The sequence below is a fragment of the Triturus cristatus genome, chromosome 3_1 (assembly GCF_964204655.1).
Source record: "Triturus cristatus chromosome 3_1, aTriCri1.1, whole genome shotgun sequence".
Classification (NCBI taxonomy): Eukaryota; Metazoa; Chordata; class Amphibia; order Caudata; family Salamandridae; genus Triturus; species Triturus cristatus.
In genome coordinates, this window is record NC_140583.1 from 596659080 (window position 1) to 596685434 (window position 26355).

Below are 26355 nucleotides of genomic sequence, written 5' to 3' on the forward strand. Positions count from 1 at the left end.
CTAATTTTCTCAGGAACTACTGAACGGATTCACACCATTTATGCAAAAGGCACGACTCTGAACTGAGGACTACCTCTTTGCCAAATTTGGTGTCATTCCGTTCAGCGGTTCGGGCTGTAGCTGCGACAACAGATCCTATGGGAAATTGCATGGGGAAAACGCGTTTTGGGACCCCCTTTTTTTTCGTTCCCCCGCTTGACAAATCACCACGAAACTTTCAGGGTAGGAGCGGAGCGGAGCTGGCCAAAAGTTTGGAAAATTTCGTGAGGATTCGTCAACCGGCGCCAGACTTATTGGGAATAGAATGTTGCGGATTTCCAGTGGAAAATAGGTCCTAACAATAACTATCTACTGGCGACCGCCAGTAGATTTTATATATATATATATATGTATATATATATATACAAATACAAAAGAGAAGCAGAGAACTCTGGGTAGTTCCCAAGATTAGGTGGAAGGCCGCTACTGTATAGAACACCCTCAGAACCAGCGACACTCTAAATTTGCTCACATCAAATGTCTGCTTTTCTATCAAAGTTTTTAAGCACAAAGGATGATGAGATAAGTGGCACCAAGGTCGTAGACCTAAGAAAAAGGAAGTAACCTGCTGTTTTATGCAAAAAGCACAATGCAAGGAATTTTGTCATTCAATCATGGAAATTAATTGACTGGAAACTCTGATCGTAGAACTGTGTTGTCTGGTTTTCCATATGAAAGATACATTTATGGAGGCGTGAAATTGGTTGGTTTGATGAGGCTTGCAACCAGACTTTAAAAGATCTTCATAGGGCCCTAAAAGCATCCCCCAGAGACAACCATCTGATTAAAGATTTACGAAAGATCTACAAAAAAACTAGGCAGAATGGGGAAACAGAAGTGACGGAGGAGGCCTGGGAAGACCTGGTGAGGTCAGCATCTTCCAATAACAGCAGGGAATTTTGGAGGGTAGTGAATGCTCCTTATTTTAAGAATAATTTAGAGAAAATGTTGGATACCCATTTAGATGAAGACACATGGGTAGATCATTTTGAAGGCATTTTTGGGAGTAAGGCTGTTTCATGACACTCTACTCCTGTCTCCTTGGAACCTTTGAGCAGCCCTCTACTCTTTCACCTGGATGAGGTGAGAATTGCACTGGCTAAGTGTAGTCGTGCTAAAGCTCCAGGTCCGGATGGGGTCCCTATCGATTTTTTTCTCGAACACCAAGAGCTGTGGGCCCCACTGTTAACCTTAATATTTAACGAAATCTCTAAAAATGGACCACTCCCATCATGGAAATTAAGTGTCATTGTCCCCATACACAAAAAGGGTGACAAATCTAACCCCCAAAATTATAGCCCAATTTCCCTTCTGGCCTGCACCGGTAAATTGTTGGGTCGTGTCCTATTAAACAGACTGGAGGACTGGGGGAGGGAAAAAACATATTGAATGCAACCCAGTATGGCTTCCAGAAGGGTAGAGGCACTATTGATCAATGTCTGAATCCAAGCCTGACCATTGCCAAGTACACTGTAGCAAAGGAAGGGCATACTTACATGGCTTTCATGGATTTAACTTCAGCTTTCGATAGCGTAAACCATGTGAAGTTATGGTCTATAATAATGGACTTAGGCATTGATCCTCTGTTGATCAATTTAATTTGTGAAATGTACTCACAGGTAATGGCATATGTGTGCTATGGGAGGGATGGTGAACTCACAAGACCCTTTAAAATCGTGAGAGGAGTCAGACAAGGCTGTGTCCTTACCCCATTCCTGTTTTCATTGTACACTAATGTAGTGGAAGCTGCCTTAATAGAATCTGTGGCAGATGTCCCATCCCTCCCATCAACATCACTCCCCTTCCTGGCTTATGCGGACGATGCCGTCCTAGTAGCTAGGACAGGAGTAGCGCTGCAACATCTAATAAATGCCTATATGAGTTTGGACTTTAAGGTCAACTAGACTAAAACCTTTGTTATGGTGGCAAGAGTCCTCCCCCCGAAAAGGATTCCTTCTTTTTATATTGGAACTAGGAAACTAGTGGTAGTGGAGACTTTCTCCTTTTTGGGAGTTTTACTTGATAGTAAACAAACCTGGCTGCCCATGGTGGGCTGCAGGGCTCTAACAATGGAACGAACCTTGGTTGCAATCTTCAATTTCATTAGGAAACTTGGGAACAAGCCCATAGCGACGATAAAAAAGATTTATAATGCAGAAAACATTTGAGCCACAACATATGGGGCAGGGCTGTGGGGAATGGCCCCAATAGAACGCCTCCAGAAGACAGAGAATGGCTTTTTAAAAAGGATTGGGCTTACCGTATAACGGATGCGGTGAGACTAACCTCGATTATGTTGTGGTACTTAATTTGGAGGAGAAACACAGTGGACCTCAGCCAGGCAATAATAGAAAGCTGTCTATCATTAGACAAGGACCATAAAATTGCCTGGTTACAATATGTTGAAACAACTTTGCACTTGTTAAGCGTCCCAGAACTGTTTTCCAACCCAAGTTCTTGTTCTAAATTCCCTAAAATCAAACATAAGGCACTATTTCTAGCCAATGCAGCCAATGCTAGGGAAGAAACTCATCGTGTAAAAACTGTAACAAAACTATACCACCAGTTCCCTCCTCAACGTAGGGTGATTTTTCATATCTGTGGGCAATTAGAAATTTACAGCATAGGTTTGTCCTTTTAAGATTCCGTATTTATCTAATTCCACTGATGCTAGGTTTCCCAGAAAAAAAGTACTACTTAAGTGAGTTGATCCCATGTCCATGTGATAATTTATCTGTGCAATGTGATCACCTCTTTTTCTTCTGTCACTTCTATAAAATACAGAGATCTAGATATCTTTTATCACTTTTAAGGCAGCACAATTTTAAACAATGTCGTAGTGCCATGTTGTTCCTGAAGAAGCTTCATGACTCCTACATTTGTTTCTGCGTAGCTTCCTTCTTCTGGGCCTGCCTGCGCAGAAGGCGTCTTTTATAGAGGAGAAATGTGTGGAATTTAGCCTCTTGTCTATAAGAGCTTGTAATGGTATTGGGGAAATTCATGTGATTAAGTTTTACCATGTCAAATGTATCTAAATGGTCATTTTGTTTTGCAATATAGACATTATTCTTAACTATTATCTATTTATTATTTAATTTTTTTGCTAGGTGGTTGATTATTAGGGGTGGGCGGAATTTGCGAAATTCACTTTCGCAAACTATTGTGAAAATGTAAAAAATCTCCGCAAACACGCGGAAATATCGCAAAGACGCAGAAGTTTTTTCCCGCCCGTTCGCGGTATTTTCTGCGTGATCACGGCTCGCCAACTTACCCATGCGGTTGCTCACGGGCGCGGCCATCTTTTTTTCACTTGTCCCACCCACTCGTGTTCGATATGACGTGCCCGCGTCCTCACGCTCTCGCTCGCGGTGGAGAATGACGTGTTTGAGATCTCAATCATCTCATACTCTCACGGTGCATGATCGTGAGAAGAAAGACATGATCGCGCGACGAATTACGTGATCGCGAGACAAATGACGTTAATGCGGGCGCGAACTGTCGCGAGACAGCGCAAATGGCTACCAACAATCCAACATCTCGTGGAGAACGCGACCGGATCGGGAAAACTTGTCAACGAATGCGGGGATTCAGGTAAGGCGATCGCGCGCACGTGAGAAGGTATTTTTTTTACAGCGCGAGCGAGAAAAAAAATTCCGGTAAGATGCGGATTGCGGAAGTTTTTACATTTTCGCACTCTCCGCGGAACGCGAAAATGACAAATTATCGCAATTTCCGCGAGCGGAACGGAATTTTTTGCCCAGGCCTATTGATTATTGCTGCTTGATGAATTCTTGCATTTCCAGCTTTTAGCATTAAGATCAATTTTCGAATTCTTTTGTCAAATACAAATTGTAGTTATTTTGCAGATAAAATCTGCATTTTTAAAAGAACCGTAACGGGTCTTTTAAAAATGCTGATTTTATTAACTTATTTTTAAAGATTGATTACCTTGTATGTGTATTCTTTTATGATCTAAGTTTATTAATTAGATAAAATAAAGTCGATTGGATTGGATTGGATTGAATTTAGATATACAAGTGACATCACTGAAGACAGGTCAAGTTGAGTTATAGCTGGATATCCTAGTGCCATACATAAGGGGAGCTTTGTGCTTTCATTTGAACTCCCTCCTCAATGTGATATATGAACAGGTCCCATTGCAATGATGGCAATCCGAATGTTTTTTAGCCTGTATTCAATGCCTCTCTTAAGATGTTGTCTTGGAGATCTAAACGTAGGATTGCCCTGGGGTGTAACAGTAAGAGTAACTGTTCAAAACCACACATTTAAAAAGAATTGTGTCATACATAATTGAAAAAATGCATAATCATTGCATCTTTTCATGGTCGATGCAGATTAGAAACTGGGGTTGGACACGGCACAGGAAAGGAATAAGTACATTGGGCATGCCATGAAGTACATACAACGAATTGCTCTCAGATCTCAAATCTATGTTCATTTTCGAGAAGTACTGTCTTCACTTGACAGGATCCGATGTGAGGATTTGCTGTCACTTCTTGGCTGACTTAAAATGAGGACTCATCTGAGAAATGCTACCTCTGCGACAATGTGTACAAGAGCCAAAGACATGACTCATTGAAGACTGCAACATTACCATGCAGTAACAGTCCACTTTTGCTCCCAGAACTCAGCTTCCTCTTCAGTCATTTGTTGACTGTATCTTTGCCCATACAGTGCTATGCTGCCTTTTGGCTAGACTAGCTCTATACAAATACCACAGACGTACATACGCACGTGTACCTACATAGCTACATAGGTAGAGTATCTACTTTGGTCATTTTGTGCAGCTTGTACATACCCTGTCTCACTTTAAGCCTTTCCTAGTATCGTCCAGAGGACACAACAGGATCTGATAGGCATAGCAGAGCTCAGCAGTGTTCACAGTTGTTCTGCCGGACAGAAGTCTGGGGCAGAGCTTAAAGTGCGGTGAACAAACTGGGGAGCTTCTCAGAAGGGCGTGGCAGATGTAATTAAGGGCGTGGTTTAAAAACACTTAAGCTAAAAATGTGTGAGTAGCATAATGTGCCGCCCGACTGGTATTTTGCTGCTCCTGTCATTACATTCAGATATATAATACAAGTAACATAACACCGACAACTAGCCAGGACTATTGGCCTTGTCAAGTTACTTGAAATGCAGGGAAGGGTGGTACTGCTGCAGAATTAAGATCTATTTTATCACCCTGATGGTGAGGGTCAAAATGGAGAGCCCGATAGGGACCTGTCTCAGCACCTGCTTCTTAGAACTGCCGGTGCTGAGCACCGGCAGGATCCGGCATACTTAAAGCCCTGCTCTGTGGGGAGGTGGTGTCCATTTGGTACTGCTATACCGATACAAGGCTTCTAAAACTATGGTAATCCGATGGAATTTTTTGAATACCAAGGTTCTATGTTTGTGCAAAGGATCTCTGGTTGGAATAGTGCAAAGGGAGGGTGGAATCCTAACCTAAGCAATCACTACCCCCAAACATTCAGAAAGCATGCACAGTTGTCGTGATCCAGCTGATCTGTGTTCAAATGTAGTAGCCAATACAAAGCATAACCTGCTCATTAACTATAGGCAGCACACCTCCTGTAAAATGCAGTCCCTGGGACTGGATAGACTCGTATCAAAGAAGGGGCTAATCCGGTATATTCTGACTTTCTCTGAGTTTTAGTGTTGAAATGCATCAACACTCTCACAAGCATATCTCTAGGAGAAAGGCCCTGCTGCTAAGGTGCCGCTATTAACCGAGCCTTTCTCCGATGTAATAACAGTACCTTGAATTTTGCTTTAAGTGGGGACATTTTATATTTGCAATAAAATGCTTCACGGCGTACTTCCTGCTGAGATAATGCCAAGCTGCAGGATGTAGCGTGCTGCTGTGAATACCACTCAAGGTGTGCGACATTCTGTTCCGGCGGCCCACGCCGTGTGGGGCCGCTCTGCTCAGAGGAAGCTCCGGAGGATGGCTTGGAGGATGGCAGGAACACACTCCGATTTGCCCCGAGCATTAAATGACTGGAAAAGAGGAAAACATGTTGAAATATGAATAACGTCATAGAAGGTACTGAATAAGTCTGACGATGGAGGAGAGTGAGGGACTGGCAGAATGCTTTCTGGCTCATCTAATAAACACACACACTGCCATGTTTGCAGGCGTTTGCTTTTCATAATCATTGTTTCTAATTTGGTTCGGTCTACCTGAAAAAACTGCAGACTTGCTTTAATTATGTTTGGACCACGGGGCATTCCCTTTAGACATGCAGATGAATGACAAGTAAGATCTAGGTGTGTGCGAAATATGTGTAATTTTGCATGCGTAAAAAATGTACCTGAAGTTACACGTAAGTACACGAAATCATCCTATGCACAAAAATGATACGAAGATGCACATTTCGTGTTAAACGAGAAGTGCTGCCTCCAGCCTGCTTTTAGGTATCTGTGCCCTCCTGTCACCAGACCATCTCCATCCCATCGACTCCTGTCCACCTTCCCCATTTTCCAAACGTTATTTTCACTTTGTGTCTAGATTCCCTGTCCGTGCGCTTTTTTTGCATTTCTTTCCCCATGTGCGCATTTGGTTGTGTATCACTCCCCCAGGCCCCCATGCAGCATTGTTTGCAGAGGAGGAGGTGGCAGCACTTGTGTTCAGGGCCGGCTTTAGCACTGATGGCGCCCTGTGCGACAATGTTTGTTGGCGCCCCCCACAGACTCCCTCACTACCATCCTTTAACAGTGCCCCCTCAAGTCTCCGTAACCACTCTCTCTCAAATATTTTTTTTAATTAGTTAAATAGTGCCTCTTATACCAATGTAGGGTGTCAGAGCACTTTACATCACACACATTTTACACAGTGACAATCAGTCAAAGGTGTGTAAATTAGGGTATAGGAAATGTTCCATAAGCCAGAAGACTACAATGTGAATCACATGCCATCCATACTGGTACATTTTAGTTTAAGAGTGCTTGGTCTGAAGAAGCACAGACTCAGAATCTTAAACATAACCCAATGGTTTGGGGTTACATTTAATAATAAGGATTTTTTTTGTTTATCGAAATGAACTCTTTTTGAAACATTAGATCAATGAAAGACAGAGGAGAAAATTATAATGCTGTAATCTATACCTTGCAGTTTGCAAGCAGCTCTTTTACAGTTATTATCTCACTGTTCCATGCTAGGATTTAAAAATCTACACTGTTAGTAACAAAAGGATCTCACTGACAAAATGACTGACCTATGTAAACTATATGCACTTTCGGATCTACATGGTACACATTCTTTGCAGCAGACATATTAGCCCTCTGTGCTACCATAAAATGAGTTAAAACTTCCACTAGACAAAACTCCTCTTTCCAGGAAGAACATTAATCACCGTAGTTATCTTGACATTTTTATTGTATGGAAATTGCAGGAGGCCAGGAATGCAGCAGCAGGTGCTTTTTAAAAACCATAAAATACTTCCAAGCACGGCGGCGCCCCCTTGAAGAGTCAGCACCTGGTGCGGTGGCACCGGTTGCACCGCCCTAAAGCCGGCCCTGCTTGTGTTTCTCTGCAGCGTTACCACCCCCTCATTTTGTCAGCAACAGGCAGGTCCGGCAAGGACTACACATTTGTCAAAAGGTTGATGTTGAGGGTGGCAAGCACAGCATAAGGTACGCCGCCTCATCGGTTTCACACCACCCAGTGGCAGGTGATGCACCACTGGGCCTACCTACTGGGCCAGGGGAGGGACCGGGTGGACCTGCTCTTTAGTGAGATGGCAGTGCTGACAGATCAATGTTGCAAAAAAAATTATCTATCTATCTATCTATCTATCTATCTATCTATCTATCTATCTATCTATCTATCTATCTATCTATCTATCTATCTATCTATCTATCTATCTATCTATCTATCTATCCATTCGCTCAAAAAGCAAATGTTAATGTAGAGTTATATTTAATGAAGGTGGTAAGATCTTAACCTATGTTTGAAAAAATATGAAATTAACTTATAAAAACCAAAGGTTAAAGTGGAGTTATAGGTAAAAACACTGAAACTCAGCAGTTATAGGTATGTTACTTAAGTATAAGTTTAACTGTCATACATTTCAGATGTGTTTAGGTATGTAACACGTGATGTCATAAGCAGTTTATCATAGCATTGCAAGGTACACTTAGATCATCCCTACCCTGCCCCCTTCCATGATTTTTTAATTTGTTTTTGAGGACTCGGGGGCCGAGTCCCTGAGTCCTGTAATGGAGGTTGCAACATTGCTTTTAAATTTGTAACCAGTCAATCAGAGCTTGCGAGTCTGCAAATGCTCAGTTTTGTTGTTATTCCCTCAGAACCCATGGGAGTTCAGCTGTAGTTCCGTGGCAACAGATATCACTATGTTTTAAACCAAACCTTAATTTCTCTAAAATCGCTGAACACAACTACACAAAATCCCAAAAAGCACAATATCTAGCTTTGTTGCAAATTTGGTGTAATTGTGTTCAGCTTTTTTTCTGTATTGTTGTCTAATTTTGTCTATGGAAAAGTAGTGAATAAATTATTTTTTTTAATCCTTTGGTCCCTCCAGGGCCCATGGAACATCTAAGGGCAAAATGGAGGGGTTAGATAAAATTTAATTATGTCATAAAAAATAGCTGGTGTCCCTCCAGATCCAGGACAACAAAGAAAAAAGTATGGATAACAAAGACAAAATAGCCGCTTATGACACATGCACTGGCTGTTCAAACTGATGGTCGCCACATAGACAGCATAGAAAGATGCATGAAAAACAAAGAGAGCATGGCTGACCTACTTTGGCCAGAGCATATCTCTTCCGCCACCAACAAAAACCTGCAGCATTGCAGGGAAATGACTGCACAAATATATACCAAAAATGAACTGCCTATTTGTGGTCCTTTGTACAATAGCAGTAAAGCAGCAACAATAATGTAGAAAAAAACAATAACTAAGATAGCAAATATATTAACAGCAAAACAACATGGAACACGTTAGAAAACTTTAAAATAAACTTCAAAAACGCCCCAAATTTAAACAGCATTTACTGCACTAGACAATAATTACCCCTGCAAAATACTTTAAAAAATGTTAATAAAAACAAATATTCAAACATATCACACAAACAGACAAAATGGTGGGCAAGCATATCTGAAAGAAAGTAGGTGAGACCAAATGAAAATGGCTACATGGACCATGACTCTGGTCATTACAGGCACATGCATACACAAAAAACTAAATTTGACATGAAGACAAGGCCATCCCCAAGCCTATTTATTAACAAAATATCTATAGCACAGTAGCAGTGAGAATATGAAAATAAAGTTGAAAAAAAATCAAAGTCTTACAGCGGACAACACCTCAAACAGTAAAACAACGCTGTATAATGACAAATCTGAACAAAATTCAGAAGAACACAAAGAAAAGTAGAAAATATATACATACTCCTGGCCTCCACCGTCTAAAACTTTCATTATCCCATAATTCCACTTGGCCTGCCTGCACCCACACCAAATTCTGGGCCATCCAGCAACAAACAAGCAAAATAAAAGAAATTATACGGATATCAATGCTGCTTTCTAACAATAAAGGTTTTGCAAAGTAATGCACTGAACATACTTGATTTTCCCAAACATCAATGAAGATTCCAAAGGTGGACCATGTAGCAGACATTGCAGGCAAAGCAGACTGATGCTCTTCCTCTAAAATCCAAAACCAAAATTATCAAAGGCTGAACAAAGCACAAGAAGAAGTCTTCAGGACTTAGAGAGGAAGTTGATTCTGAGGTACAGTTGCCTTACATTCTGTGACACTCTGTCCTCTGTAAACTAATAAAAAAGAAATAAAAAAACAGACATACATTTCCACTAAAATATACCCAAATGGTGCATTCAGGTAAAAAATACTTCAAAATTCATTTTTATGAACTGAATTTTGTTGGTGCCTTACATTAAAAAGGTGCTGCTTGTGGTCGACCGATTGCGTTGATCCTGTGCATCGATCACGTTGTTCCCATGCTTGTGCAATAGGATAATTAGTCAAATGGACATTTTTCTTTAGTGGCATAATCTGGCAGTCCTGTTTGCCACCCGCCAAGGTCTAAATGACCCTTTGAGATATTTGCAGGAACAATTTTAATGTGACTAAAGTTTCGCTGAGGGGTGTGGCCAAAGATAGTGGTCGTGCTTCTTTGAGCTCCTGAAGCTACTCCCCATATCCGTAGATTCCCGAGGGGGGGCAGTGTTGGGTTGCAGTTCTCACCCTGCAGACCCCCAAGCCCCCCAGAAACCAGGGATCGCCACTGCCCCCCTGTGAGGAATGGAGGAGCAGATATTGTGGCGGGAGCCTCGGTGAGTGGAATTGGTGTGGTGGTGATGGGCGGCTATGGAGCGGGAGGGCTTCGGAGCAGCACTTGGACAGGAGGCATGGCTGACATCTGCCCCAATCTTTGAATGCCTGAGAATAGGAGGTGAGCGTGGCTGCAGAGAGACCAGCTGTGGACACCTGGGAAGAGCAAAGAGGGGAGGAATGCTAAGTTCCAGCTGCCCAGCGAATGCATTGGAAGCTTGAGCCTGGAGAACTCAGCCCAGGCCCCAGTAAGAAGAACCTCTTCAGGTGGCGGGGGCCTAGTGGTGGATGACACAAGGCTGCTGCAGGGAGTTAATTGTGAGTTTGGAGTACAGGTGGCTACTTGTGCCCATACTGAACAGCGGAGGTGAGGCAGGCAGACGGATGGAGTTCTTCCCTTCCCTCCTCTATGCCAAAGTGGATTGGAGGCTGTTAGAATTGGCATCATTGGTGTGGTTTCCCTTGACTTTTTGCCTCTACCTCCTGTATTTTTGATGGCGTGACTGATTTAGTTTTTTTCTGTTTTAGATGCTTTGGGCACTTTGCCACTGCTAATCAGTGTCAAAGTGCAAGTGCTCCCTGTCCATATTGTTGTTATGATTGGTTATCCTTGATTGGCATATTTGATTTATTGGTAAGTCCCTAGTAATGTGCACTGAGTGTGCCAGGGCCTGTAAATACAATTCTACTAGAGGGCCTGCAGCACTGATTGTGCCATCCGCATGGGTATCCCTGTAAAAGTATCTCAGACCTGCCACTGCAGTGTCTGCGCACAGAATTTTAAACTGACATGTCAACCTCGCAAGTGCACCCACTTGCCAGGCCCAAACATTCCATTTTCTTAAATGTAAGGCACCCCTCAGGTAGTCCCAAGGCCCCCCCATGGGGAGGGTGAAGTGTATATGAAAGTTAGGTCATGTACTTGTGTGTGTGACATGTCTCAATAGTGAAATACGGTTTATTTCCTTTTTTACTACTGAAAGGCTATCCGTCTCATAGGCTAACATGGGAGTTGCTTTGTAACATCTTACAAGTGTAACTTTCCATTGGGACAAGATAGAGAAATAGAGTTTAGTCTCTCTGAACTCAGAATTTAATAACACATCTTTTAGTGAAGATGGTTTTTAAATTGTGTGTTTGAAAATGCCACTTTTAGAAAGAAGGCAATTTATTGTTTCACCATTCTGCGTGTCGCTGTTTTGTGGATTGACTATCTGGTTTTTGGATTGAGCTGGGGATGTGCATTCACTGTAGACAGTCACAAGAGGGATTGAGGTGTGTCCTGCCTTTCATGAGTGACTCATAGGTTGGCTAAATGGACGTTGGCCACATTTAGAGTGGTGGGAGGAGTTTCACTTGCACCTAAACAGGCTGTGTCTACTGAGCACAATGCTGTCTCCACCCCTTGTGGTCATGCTGCACCATACATGACAGAACTTGTTTGGACTGGGCTGAAAGAACCTTGCCACAAAGAGAACAAAGAGAAAATGGGGTATAAGTATCGGACCTTAAAACCCAGAGAATTAGATCACTTCTGGACTCAGGTGGAACCTCTGCAAAGGAGAAGAATGGAAAAGCTGTAAGTAAGAGTACTTCCCATTTGCTGTGTGTGCTTTGCCGGTTTGGCCTACAGTTGCTGCTTCTGCCAAGGAGAGGACAAAGACTGGAACTTTGCTGTGACCCTGCTTGGAGAAGAATTTCCAAAGGCCTGTGTGTGCTGGCCGCATGTTCTGAAGTCTCAGGGCCACAAAGACTTCAACTGCATTTCACTGACCAGCACCTGGACTCCTCTGTGGACTCCTGCATTCTAGAGGGCACCAATTCCAGTTCCTGGGCCCTGAGAATTGTGTGGTTGGTGTTGCAAAGCAAGAAAAACAACTCTGAGGCTGTCAGCGATGACACCAGTGATGCAGTGACCTGCACCAAGGCCAGGGGAACCGGTTGTGTAATGCAATGTTCCACACCACCACAACACAACCACTTACTGGAGCAGCAGACAAAAAAAAACAGGGGGGGAGCCCGAGCCCAACTCATGCCAGAAGCTGGCAGGGAGAAGAGGGAACAGGCCCCATGCCAAGATAGACCCACAAATGTCCAGTCCACAAAGTGCGGGTCCGACAGAGGCCTCTGATGGGGTGAGAAGTAGCAGCACTGGGGTGGGGGACCGTATGACCCCCCCAGTGACAACAGACGCAGACTGTCTGGCAAACGTCTCTTCGAACGTTAATGGTCCCCTGTGTAAAGTTATAAGAAGGGGTGTTACGCAATACCTGAAACTCCAGACATAGTGCTGCTTCAAGTGCCTTACCTGGCCGGAAACCACTGCCCAGGTCTTAACATGGGTCCTTACACCCTATTGGCCCATGCTGGGTATACCAGAAGATCAAGTGGGTTGCCATCCCCTTCCAGGTCACAAAAACATGGCATGACCCGCTTGGGAGGTTTGTAGGGGTACTGGGGACTACAGCAGGAAAAACGTATCAGTCTTTACTGTCTAATCGCCCCCCCCCCCAAACTCCACAGAGAAGTGTTTGAGGCATTGAGTCCTATTTTGCTGGAGGTGGCTGCAGATTTCTTCCAAGTAGGAGGGGACTTGAACACAGTCATGGATGTCTCGGTGGACAGATCCACTGTCTCCTCTATGCCAGCACAGACACCATACCCGTTAGCACAGTTTGCCTTTGCACTAGGTCTGTTAGATGTGTGGAGGGTTAAACACCCTGTGGAGAGGACCTACTCTTACTTTTCTGGGGCTCACAGATCGTTCTCCCAATTAGATTATTTTTTGTGCCGTAGATGGAGTGCCCTTATAACATGACAGTGGAATATCTTCCCTGGGGCATTTGCGATCTTGCCCCGCTCAGACTAGTGCTTAGGATCAGACATGGTGGGTGGGCTGTCTGGGGGTTGAGACCAATTACAACCTCCACAACACCCAAATCTTTTGATATATCCAAATATGTCATGCCCTGCAGGTGGAGGGTTTACAGTGGGACGAGCTTGAGGATATAAGCCACCTGGAACATCTGCCCTCTAAGACTTTCTCCTTAACATAGTGCACACTCCTAAACAACTGACTGGACAACCTTCGGCCACTGAGATCAAGGTAGGAAATGGAGTTGGGTCCCATGGAAGATATGGCTGTGTTGATGCATCCATGGGAAGTGGCAATAAAAAATAGTTACAGGCTTATAAAACTCAAGATTCTGCACAGGACATAATACTCCAAACCATGGCTGTGCACAACGGGATTGTGTGGAGTGTGGGGAGGAGAGGGGCACCTTTTATATTCTCTCGTCCTGTCCCCATATACAGACATGCTGGAAGGAGGTAGTTGCAAAGCTGGTGGAGGACTTGGAGGCTATAATCCAATCTATACGCAGTTTACACTTTAAGTAATACCAGGAGATGTTGTTATTCCCAGGCAGCGGCACATATTCTGTGTACTGGGTTTCTGTATAGCCAAAAGAGACATAGCCAGTAAATTGTGGCTCTCTGCCACCCCTCTCCTCACAGGGATCCAGTGGAAAAAAGGTATGATGAGCTGTATGGAAGCAGAAAGAGTGGTCTATGAAGCCAGGGGTTGCCTGGGAAAATTCAGAGTGTGGGGGACAATGGCGGGCATACCAGGACTGGATTAGCGCTGCATCTTCAGGGTCCATCCAGGAAGAGGGGTGCACAGAGGTAACTGAAGAGAGGGGATGCCTGGGATTGAGATCGGATGGGAGGAGGGAGAGAGAGACCTGGCTCCCAGTTAAGTCGCAATGGGCTTGTCCTGCGACCTAGTATGGCGGTCTGTTTGTTTAGTCCGGACACTGATGCAAATATAGTGGCGGTATGTTATGTTATATTGTTTTTGTGGAAAATAAAAAGAGTTTGGTTTGCTGTAATAATTTTTAATTCTATGGCTGTAACCATTTTTTTAAACGCGTTTTGCCAGGTTAACTTTCTTTATTTGATATATACAAAACTTGGAGACCATACACACTGGAAACCATTCATACAGAACATATCATATAGTTTGTTGTAACTGATCAACAGGAAAACTAAATCAACAAGACCACAATCGGAGAAAGAGAACATCTCACAATACAATGAAACAGCTACAGTTTATGCCATTCTTGTTGATGCACCAAGAACCTTGCTGAAGGTCAAAGTGTGATCCAGTTATTGAATGAAACATAAAGCAACTGGGGACAAACTCTGACCCCGTGATCTGTCCATCACAGCATCACTTGACCGCAGAGACAGTTGGTCGGTCCTATTGAGGATGGGGCACCCATGGCTCACTTTCCCTTCAAATGTCAGCCACACGAGGAATGGCATAAATTGGCAGATAAAATCTTAAATAGCCTGCACGTATATTGAAAAAGTTCCCTTCTTCAAAGCACCAAGCCAGAGGTACACCCCAACCAAACAAGAATTGGAAGTGTGGCTAGGCTGTAGTGCATACATTTGTTTGAAATGGGCCATGCAAGACCATCTAGTTGTAGTTGAATCTTGCTTAATCATAATTTTCTAGATTTGCGAAGGCACAGTGCAACAAGTTACAAATCCAGTAGGATTCTCCCTACATTTGGAACAGGTTTCTAGAATTGACGTGAATTGCAGTGGTACGCCTGGAAGTATACCTCAGTGGTAGATTTCTAGGAGTAATCTAGCTTAAAAAATGTACTCTCAATTGAACGAAAATAACTGATGCAGAAATGTGCATACAAGTATATATAGAGAAAAAATGCCTATTGCGAAAAACGTCCAGTACACCATCACACAAATTAAAGGTTCTTCCCTCCTTTTCACCCCTCACCCCACCATCCCTACTGGCCGTACTCCTCAGGACTGACCCTTCTCCTCACATGCCCATAATCTTTATTTCTCACTTGCACATTTTCCACCATTATAAGCGCAATTTATGATCCTAAAATTTACTGTGCATTTTATGATCTCCAACTGCTTTTTGTGCATCCAAATTCCACTTAGGTGTGCAAACAGTGTGCCTGGATTGGGCCCAATAATATTAAACTGGGCTCGCTCCACCAGTGGTATAGCTGCATAGGGCTGTTAATATTTTGTATAGTTGTGCATGATTGGTACCTATGTCCTGAAAGTTGCATGCAGGTTTCTACAACCAAGATCTATCCCTAATGTGTGAGCTCCCATTATTTCTGATGATCAAACGAGGCAGACACCTTGGATTATGTGAACAATTTATGTCATCATATAGTTGTCAGGACACATCACTGAAAACTCTGCCCACACATTTGGCTACATGAAGTGGTGTAAATTATGTGGATCCCTATGATTAAGTGCGTCATATTGCACATGCCCACTTTTTCAAAAAATATATTGTATGACTACAAAGAAAACACATCACAATTTGTGTTAATTAATTATATAGATTTGACCAGATACAGTGACCTTAATTGTGGAACCATCATTGAGAGCTAGCACACTCTCTGAGGTGGGATTGAACAACTTAAAAAGAAAGCAATGTGCTCCATTGCGTCATTGTTTGATATTGTATGCTATTCAAGTATTCCATCAAGTTTAGCCAACAAAGCATCATGATGACGGCTTCAGAGTCAGATATTTGCAGTTCCCTTACAGCTGTGTCTGCCATCTATAACATTATTGACTATTAATGACCGAGATGGCCCAATACCCCCTCTGAGGTATAAATAGACGTAAGATCCCTAACTTCAACGGAAGCTCCTCCTTAATGCTGGTCAAAATTCTAAAGATGACTATGGTTTCACATAAGTCAAAAGGGGCCCTATTTGCTTTTTGACTGACCTAAACCTCAAAGGGATATAACCAAGTAGGAAGGGTGAATACATCAGGACACTGGGGGATACCACTTCGTAACATAAGCTGAAGTTTCACCAATAATTAGATACAACAATTTTCAAGCCCTACTTTTGCAGAATATTTACGTCGGCTGGCAATCCAGTCCTCTTTTTCAGTGCCCGTTTGTAGCACAGCAAGATTTATGTTATAAAATACACAAAGGTACACAGCGACTATTTAACTGAAGATGCCTTATCGGTGGGACAAACCTCATAAGACATCATGGCCACTATTGCATCTGAGAACTATTCAGAGGACTTGGGTAAGCTCATGTGTATCCCAGGCCAAAAAGTGTGCAACCTTAATTACTTTTAATTCCTTCTATTTAGAGCTTGGTTAAACTGCTGTTTTGATGTAGTGTTGCGACTATAATATTGCATGTGGGTTTTGCTTACATTATCAGTAGTTATTTTTCCAGCCCCCTTGCAAACCTGCGTGTCTCTTAAAGAGTTCAACTACCATCCTGGCAGCATTTATAGTTTCGGGACACTTGGTGACTACTGAGCAAAGTCTAGGAGTGTAATTAATACCACATTTTATTGCATGCTGGCAGTTTAGAATGCTGCACGGACTCTCTCAGCAGCTTGGGTGCAGTCTTTAGACCTCCACAGTGGCATAACGAAACATGAGGGCCCCCCCTACAAAGTAAACAGAGGGGGCCCCACAGGGGCAGCTCCTCCGCAACGGCAGAGGAGCGTCACCCCACTGGCTCAGAGCCAACACCTAAAAAATAAAGCAATATCACTTGATCATTTTATATTTCAGTTGCTGGCTGAGCCAGCGTGCCGTAGGGAGGGGCGCGACCAGGGTCGGGTCTTTGAGAGGGGGTAGGAGGAGTGCTATGCGCACTTGTAAGTGACCTGTGTGTTTGGCCGGCCGTCTCAGGCCGGTCAAACACAAATGCGCATTTAGGTTTTTCATTGAACAGCCAGGCTGGAGAAACACCACAGACTCCCAGATCTGCGCAGAGCTCCTTTTCAGTTAGTGACGTAGTACCAGTGTCTACTGGGACCTGGATGGCTCAAGAAAGATAGCCTCAAGAAAGAGAAGTGCATGAACTGAAGTGGAAAGACTTCTGAGGAAAACGAGGAATTTAAACAGCCTCCTCCGTTACATTTACAGGATGAGTCAGGACTTCCGGGAGATATGCTGATTAATCCCTCATCTCTCCTTCAAACAAGCAGGGATGCATGGAAGGGGGGCTGGATATTGTGGGTTGAAGACGGGAAAAAGATGAACCAGGACTTCCAGGGTGTGTGCAATTACTCGCTTTTCTCTCATTCAAGGTTCTGGTGTCCACAGGAGAACTCCACCCTTCTCCCATATGTCATGTGAAGAAAGACCTGCTTAAGAAAGCTACTATATGATAATGTCCCTATGTAAAATTGAGAAAACATACAAGAAAATTGTGTAGGTTAACCTTATAGAACCATGATGTAATGGGCACTTTGATGGTGCGGGAGTCCAAGTACTCACCAAAATGGTTCAATCGTTATGTACACCCACTCACAATCTCACCATGGAGATCCTTTGAGGCTCCAGTGAAGTCAACGCACCTTTTCCATCATAGAAGAATTAGAGCTGTTTCAAAACAATTGAAACATAAAAGACATTCAGATTTGGCAATTAGTCAATGATGAGAGGTAGGTTAAGGTTTCAAAAACCTATATCATAATGTTAGAATCTCTAATTATGTTAATTCTCTTCAGTAAGTTTACAGAAATATAAAATAGATTTAGTTAGAAGTCAGCATTAGACAAAATACACAGTGTTCCTTAAAGAAACCCAGTAAGCTAACTAAGGAACCTATTTTAAATGGAACCCATAAAGGGTTCCTCTGGCGAATAGCGAGTAAAAGATGAAATTCTCATAAAGAGTACTTCTGAAAACTCAGCTGACTTCCCTACAGCAGTAGTACCAACTGTATATGAGTGTGATCCTTGTAGTAGCATTGATCACCAATAATCCAAAAAGATCAGAAATTAAGCAGAATCAGTCACCTCGGGGAAATGGATAAGGAAATCAACTCTCCATAAAGAAGAGTCTCAGTGCAAGGACAGATACAGCAGCAGGACCACCAGAAAACTCAATAGAATAAAGAGGTAATGAGATGTATGAAAAATAATGAGTACTATCTAGCTAGGAAAATTCATTAATATAGGTTCATACTTTCGTAACAATTTTGAAGGCGTCTTCTGTCAATACCAATGAGAGTAGTTCACAAGGTGGTATCATCGGTCAAACGATGCCTCTTCTTCCGATTCCCACAGTCTGTACTCACGTCACCATGTTCAATGCAATTACTACAGCACTTGCTTCATGATGGAAAATTCTCAAGAGAACCCTCTTACCTAAGCTAAAAGATGCACTATAAGCTTGATGTGTGAACAATGGCTATTCAGTAATATGAAAGCAACTATCAGTGTTATTCACAAGCAGCATTCATGAAAGTCTTCATTGAAACGCGAATTAATTTGCTAATATTTTAAAAGCGTTCTCAATCCTACATGTGATTAACTAATATATTTTCACAGTTTGTTTACTAGGATTCTAAACAGTATGCATTTACACTTTTTCCCTATGAGTCATTTTCTAACGTAAACTTTTCTGCAGCAGTTAAAGCATTCTAAAGTGCAATTCTAACACAAAGAGTAAGTCGGTTTTCTTAATTTTGTGCTCAATTGTCCAAATGAGAAATAAGACGCAATCTACTTCCAAGTGATTCCTGCCTATTATATACTGGCTCAGAGATCAACAATGACTATTACCTTAGAGACTAAGAGCATTTACACTGAGATACGAGCCACTGACCCCTCATCTTTCATGAGTGCAAGTGACAGTGTACTCAAATGGATCTAAAATGTTTCTAGTGGCTATTATACATCTAGCATGCCTTATGGGCAGTCGGTTGCAGGTAAACTTTTTCAATACCAAAGTCATAGCATTAAGGCACAGAGAGACGTGTTCACCAGGGGAAAGGATAGCCCCCTCATTGAACATGCCTCCAAAACATGCTTTTCAATCCACTTCATCATCTGCTAATGATACAAATACTTTAAATATTGAAATTGCATTTCAAATATACCTTTGGAAATTTATCATTTCTATGCAAAAAATGTGGAGGTAACACTGCTCGCAGCACCCAGCACCTTTCAGGAAACGTTTGAAGGCTTGGGTCTCTACAGGACAACCAAACCACAACATTATTATGATGTCAGAGAAAATAAAGTCTATTGCACCCTTTTTCATCTGGGACCCCTTCAGTGGCAATAACCAGAAAGAAATAAGGGCATGATTTCGGATTTAATGGATGGTATTTCTTCAGTCAGCATAGAGGAGAACATTATCTCTGCCACCCTGACCCACTACCATTCATCAAATTTAGAGATGAGCGTTGGCGCAGCGGTCAACTCTGTGAAATGCAATTATCTGCCATCACATCAGTTCCTTTAACTCCTTCAGTGCCCATGACGAGATGGTCTCGTCATGGAGCGCGGTTGCGCTGTGCCCATGACGAGACTATCTCGTCATGAACCCCGCCCGCTAATGAAAGGGCCGGCACAGGGCGGGGAAAGGGCGGGGCACTGAAGGGGTTAAGTGTACAAAAATGTTGGGGGTTGTCTGCTGTCAGTTTTGAAAGCCATTCACCAAGGGCCACATGCATCAAAAGAAAAACCAGTCTCAAACGGGCAGATTCTCAGAATCTGCCCCTTTGCGACCAGTATTTTTGCATTTGGGATGCATCATCCCAAATGCAAAAATCACACTTTAAGGAATCTCTAAATTGTAATTACTTAAATTACGATTGCATTTAAGGAATCACAAATTGAGATTCCTCAAATGCAATGCATTAAAGTAAAACATTTAGCAATTTTGCTAATAGGAGTCGCAAATTACCATCAATTTGTACTTGATGGTAATTTGCAAAAACTTTTAAAAATGCACTAAAGTGCATTTTTCAAAGTTCCATTTTACACACACACATGCCCTTGTGCAACATGTACTCATATGCAGATTTCAGGGGTGCAACAGGGTATCCTTTTGGAACCCTTGCACCCTTGAAATTGCATGCACAATTTGCGAGTACCTATTGGGTACTCGCAAATTGCAAATGCAATTCACATTCATTCCTATAATGGGAAGACATTCCTTAATTGCGACTCACAATTTACGAGTTGCAATTAAGGAATGTTTAGAAATCGCATTTTTTTTGCGATTTCTACATGCATAGGCTTTTGCGATTCCTTAATTGCGATTCCTTAATAATCGCAATTAAGGAATCGCAAAAGCCTACCTTGATGCATGTGTCCCCAAACTTTTCAAATTTTTTTTGTGTTTCCGAAACAAACTCTAAAGTTGGCGTTTATTTAGGAAAAACAAAAAGCTAATGACCCCCACAGCCTTTGAATTTTCTCACAGGTATTTATTTTTTTCCTGTCCCTTAAAATGTTTTTTCTGAGGGTCCCCTAATTCCAGCAGTTACCAACCCAATCAGAATTGTGGTGTTTTACACTGAGATTTAGCTGCTGAAACCAGTCAAAATCTCCATGTGAAAACTGGAACGAACCTTGTACGAATCTATGAAAAAAATACAGATTTGTGCATTAGATTCATGGAAGATCCCTGTAAATTACAACTCCGAGATCTAACTAGACCCCAAGTAACTGTAAGGCTCTGGTTGGAGAAATACCATGGATTTCTGAAGGTCTCTTGTACTGGGAGTTAATGTCTCGCTACTGATGCTGATGATGGCTTTTGATCCCTAGTTCGAGAGCTCACGCTACCACTATGGAAGAGATCCCACGGAGGCCATCCAGCTGCACCTTTGGGATTTGGATTTCTTTGTTTGCATCCCCAGCTAGCAGCATAGCTAATTGTGGCTTGTCACATGCTACTTCGTGCAGTCTAATGGAAAGTAGGAGAAATGGATGGAACTGCTAAAAAGAAATCTCAAACAATGATGCATAGACTGGGACCAAGAGCTAAGAGCAGAATCTTAAGAAGACACAACATTCAGCTCAGCCCCTATAAATCAAATTCTACAACCCCAAAAATGTTGTGGATGTGTCCTGAACCACTCCCACCCTGTGAGTTTCTAAATTGTAGGGGTGCAGGTTCACATTGTGGATGGCACAAAGAAAGGTGCTGGTGCTAGAATTGTATATTGACTATCATACATTTGTCTTTCAGTTTCCGCTATATAACAGTGGCAATTTGATGATCACCGTGAAGGGAGATGTAGCATTTAGCAGCCAGCAAGAGGTAGCAAATGAGAGGAACAGAGAGGCTCGCAAAGGGATTAGAAAAGATAAAGATTATTGTGAGATGATGGGCAAATATTGTACAGAAATAGTGTCTCAAATAATTTGATGCAATGTGCCCTTTTCTCCAATCTCATTATGGTCATGGAGAATCCTCCTTCATAAGGGTGAACCCCTTCACTGGGAATATTCACAACATGCTCTCTCACCAGCCCATCAGTGTTCTTAATAAATTCGTAGGTCTAAAAACTCTAAATTATCAGCTACAATTGCAAGTGCAATGAAGAAACTGATGTGGAGAACGAGACTCATGCTGCTTCTAACCACAGGGACCCTCAATGTAGGAATTTATGGCAGCTGTGCGAAAGCAGCTGGTAGCAGTAAAGAGGTCTACGGAGAACTTTTTTGAAGCACCCAGCTTAGCATTGCAAAGACTATGTATTCCCTACTAGGTTTAACATACAAGCCACAATGCATCATGATGAAGACTGAAATTCTTTGACTGTGGACTGTCTCACAAGTAATCCAAAGCCTTCGGCAGAGTTGAGATTTTTGAGTTGTGTGGCATCTCTGAACTGCAATCTAGAGGCCTGTGTTAATCCCATGGCATTACCTACCCCATCAAAGAGTGTACCTATATGTGTTGCAATCCTAGATCAGTTCATCAGTTTATGGAATTGTTTTGTTCACCTGTGGGGAACAAAACAATTCCATAAACTTGGGTTGGGTGCACTGAAGGGCAATGGCGCAGGCCAGGCACTGCGACTAATCTCATACTGCACACAGGCAAAGGCCGTGTATGGCTGGGCTTTTGCCACCCAGGCGGGTTGGAGGTTGGGGGTTGGGTGCAGGGCCTGCCTACAGGTGGTGGGTTTCTATAGTTAGGTTTGGTAATAAAATATTACTTTATGTTAAAAAAAAGCGTAGAAATTCCATGAAAACACAAAGTTAAAGTGATGGTATTGGTATGGTAAGAATATTATCCTTTACATTAAAGAAATTTAGAAAATCACAAAAAAAGTTGAAGTGACGTTATTGTTAAATGAAAATATCAATTAATATGTAACATTTTAAACTAAAAAAAACACTGAACTTTACCAGTTATAGTTTATTGAAGTAACTATAACTTACGCCCGCTCAATTCCCTGCTTATGACCTCGCCTATTACATCACCCATGACATGTTCTATGACCTCATTGATATCATGACTGATTACATCTGAAATGACATAAATGATGACCTGTCTGTTTATGGTGTGGGCGCAAGTTTTAGTTTTTTCAGTTAATACAATATTATTCATAGTTATTTAAAAAAAAAACTTACAAGTACTTACCTGCGAAGTAATAACTCCCAATATAGGTGTAGCAAAACGTACCTGCCCTGCCATGTAAAGACTTCCATTGTACTGCCTGTGATGTCATGACTCCTGATATAAAACCTGCAAGCTATAGGTAGCACACCCGGAGCCTCACATGCCAAGAGAATGTGGGGAAAGCCCCCTAAAAGTATTTAATTCACATATCCGGTCAACCACATACTGAGCCAGCGTCTCTCACATCCGGTGAAGCTGGGCGGAGTAGGTCTTGGACAAAGTTACATGGTATGTCACTATCTCTTGAAATGCAGAGAACATTTGGAATGTAGGTAGGTAGGTAGGTAGACAGACAAAAACAGATAGATAGATAGATAGATAGATAGATAGATAGATAGATAGAGAGAGAGAGAGAGAGAGAGAGAGATAGATAGATAGATAGAGAGAGAGAGAGAGAGAGAGAGAGAGAGAGAGAGAGAGAGAGAGAGAGAGAGAGAGAGAGAGAGAGAGAGAGAGATAGATAGATAGATAGATAGATAGATAGATAGATAGATAGATAGATAGATAGATAGATAGCCTCACAGATCAACAGATAAATGGAAGGCCAGAAGGACATACAGGCATCAGTTCCCCACGACTTCCTCGTCATTCTATCGTAATTGTAGCTCTATCAACGGCTGTGGAATTTGTCAAGCTGCTCTATGTTCTTGAAGCGTTCTCTCGAGTTCTGTACCACTTTTGGATCGTAAAATGAGTTTACAGCGACCGTCTATTGTACTTTAGCGAGAGAAGTGGCGTCATCGCGCTGGTGTCAAGACAAGCCTTTCATTCTCTGCGCAGGGCCCCGCTTCCGTTTCACCAACCAAAGGGTTAAAGAGAACACGCTTCGAGGCACAAAAGCACTATCGAATTTTAAAGGTAAACCTTGCTCAGAGCCTCGAGCCCACTCTGCGTTACGGTGTATTATTGATTTCCCTGTTGTATAGTTTGTCCTTGTTAGGAGAGAGTCGCGCGGCCTCGCACAATGGAGTATTTCTGCAGGCAAGCCCTCTCACTTTCTCCTCAACTACACTCTTTAATTCATTAAGCGTTTGATGTATAAACTGGCTTTGACCTTTGCCGCTCACTTCAAAGGGGGGAATTAGCTGCCTTGAAAATATAATGACCAAAATCCTGCAATTTGGGACACACGACTTACCCGCTGGTGAACTTGAATTGACCTCTCTATGTTTCTTTTGAGGAAATATTTCTTATTTATATATGTATTTGGAGAGCAGTGTTAATTTTTTAGTGCTGAGGAATTCCTTAATTTTTTTCTTTGAACTGCTGAGCACAAAGCAATCATTTGAGCTGAGATCCAGTCACATTATGTATATTTAAAAGTCACAAATGTGAAGAGACCTCTTATCACTAGTGAATTGTATCTTATGGCACTTGTAATACGACAGGTGGGATTTCCCTCAGTTAGCCCATCAGACTCTAAATCAGGCGCTTAGTGTTTATTTTTTGGGGAGTTTCCTCCAAAGTTGTTAATCATTTTCAAAACTGGACACCATAACATGTAAACAAACAATCACCTGCTGAACAGTTCTGCTACATTTTCTTCAAAGGGATCCAAATGCAAAAGGCAGATGCAGTACGTATTTATTTGCTATGGGTTTCATAGAGAACCTCTATCGTGTTTATTTCCATTTCATCTCACTGCTATGATGTAGTAACAGTTGATAACAAAACTCGTAACCCACCATTGCTACCTCATAAAAGCCTTTCAAGACAGACTAACAGGGCCTTCTGAGAGCCTGTCAGCTCCTCAGTGGTGCTTGTCTGTCCTATTTAAAGCTGAAGGTCAATGGCCTTAACTACGCGTGCTGAGCCACGCATGCTGTTTCCCCCGCAAGCCAAACCATGCTTGCCTTAACCATGCCTTAGGGTACTGAGTGATGTTCTAGACAACTTGAGCACCTTGACAACTTGAGCACCTCCTTCAATGAACGCATCAACAACAACGCACACAACAGCAAAGAGCTCTTCAACATCGTGAAAGAACTCATCAACCCCAGCTCCAGCTCCAACGACGTCCCGCCGTCGCAAGACCTGGTTAAGGCAGTGCGCGTTCTAGATGCTGGAATGTGCAGGCAGAAATAGGAAGGATTGGGAGAGGACAAGGTCAGGTAAGTAGGGCTGGGTTTTGGGGGTGGCGAAGTAGTTTTTCAGGGTGGAGGTAGTTTTTAGGGCTCAGGGGGTTAGGGGCTCTTTGTAGGGTAAGGGGGCCAGGCGTTAGGGCTCATTGCAAAAGGGGTTGGGTAGTTTTTAGGGCATGGGGTCAGATTTTAGGGCTCAGGGCAGGTAGGAGGAAGGGACAGTTTTCTGGGCTGGGGGCAGTTTTAGGCCTCAGGACAGAGGGGGCTTGGTTGGGGTAGTTTATATGGGTAGGGGTCCGTTTTTAGGGCTTAGGACGTGGGCTGCGGTTGGGGTCATCTTTAGGGCATGGGGCAGTTTTTAGGGCTCAGGGCAGGGGAAAGGGGACAGTTTTCAGGGCTTGGGAAAGTTTTAGGCCTCAAAGCAAGGGGGCTAGGTTGGGGTAGTTTACAGGTGTAGGGAACAGTTTTAGGGCTCAGGGTGGGGGGGCTGGGGGTTGGGGTCTTTTTTAGGGCGTGGCGTCAATTTGTAAGTGGTGGGCATGGGAAAAGGGACAGTTTCAAGGGCTGAGGCAGTGTAATCTTGACCACACATGTCCCTTTACCAATCATGTTGTTACCACGAAATTGTGTGGTAAAGGCATGTATAGTAAAGGCATGCGTGGTAAATGCGCAGTCGTGGTTGAGACCGTGCGGTTCAGGCATGCGTTGTTGAGGCATGCGTTGTACCATCATACAACCATGGCTGAAAGCACAGCTGCAGGAGAAGTGGAAAGAAAGCCGGGAGGCTGGTGGGTTAAAGATGGCAGGGAAGGTATTTATTTTTCCAAATATGAACCTGGCAGGTAAAGGCAAAGTGTTGCTTCCTCATTACTCATCTGCTCTTGACTAGCAGTTGAAAGCAGCAACACATGATTTTGGGAGCCATACATAACATAACATTATATATGGATAAAAAGTGAATCATAGAGATGTGCTTCACCTTAGGGTACTGAGTGATGTTCTAGACAACTTGAGCACCTCCTTCAATGAACGCATCAACAACAACGCACACAACAGCAAAGAGCTCTTCAACATCGTGAAAGAACTCATCAACCCCAGCTCCACCTCCAACGACGTCCCGCCGTCGCAAGACCTTTGCGACTCCCTAGCCACCTTCTTCCACCGCAAGATCGCCAACATCCACAACAGCTTCAACACCCAGACCCACCACCAGACGCCAACATCCACGACAGCTTCAACACCGAGACCCCCCCGCCAGACACTGACCCACCGCCCCCCAAGCACACCGGCCTCCTGCTCGCCTGGCACCACGTCAATGACAACAACACCATAAAAATCATGAACACCATCCACTCCGGCTTACCATCCGACCCCTGTCCCCACCACATCTTCAACAAAACGAGCTCCATCATC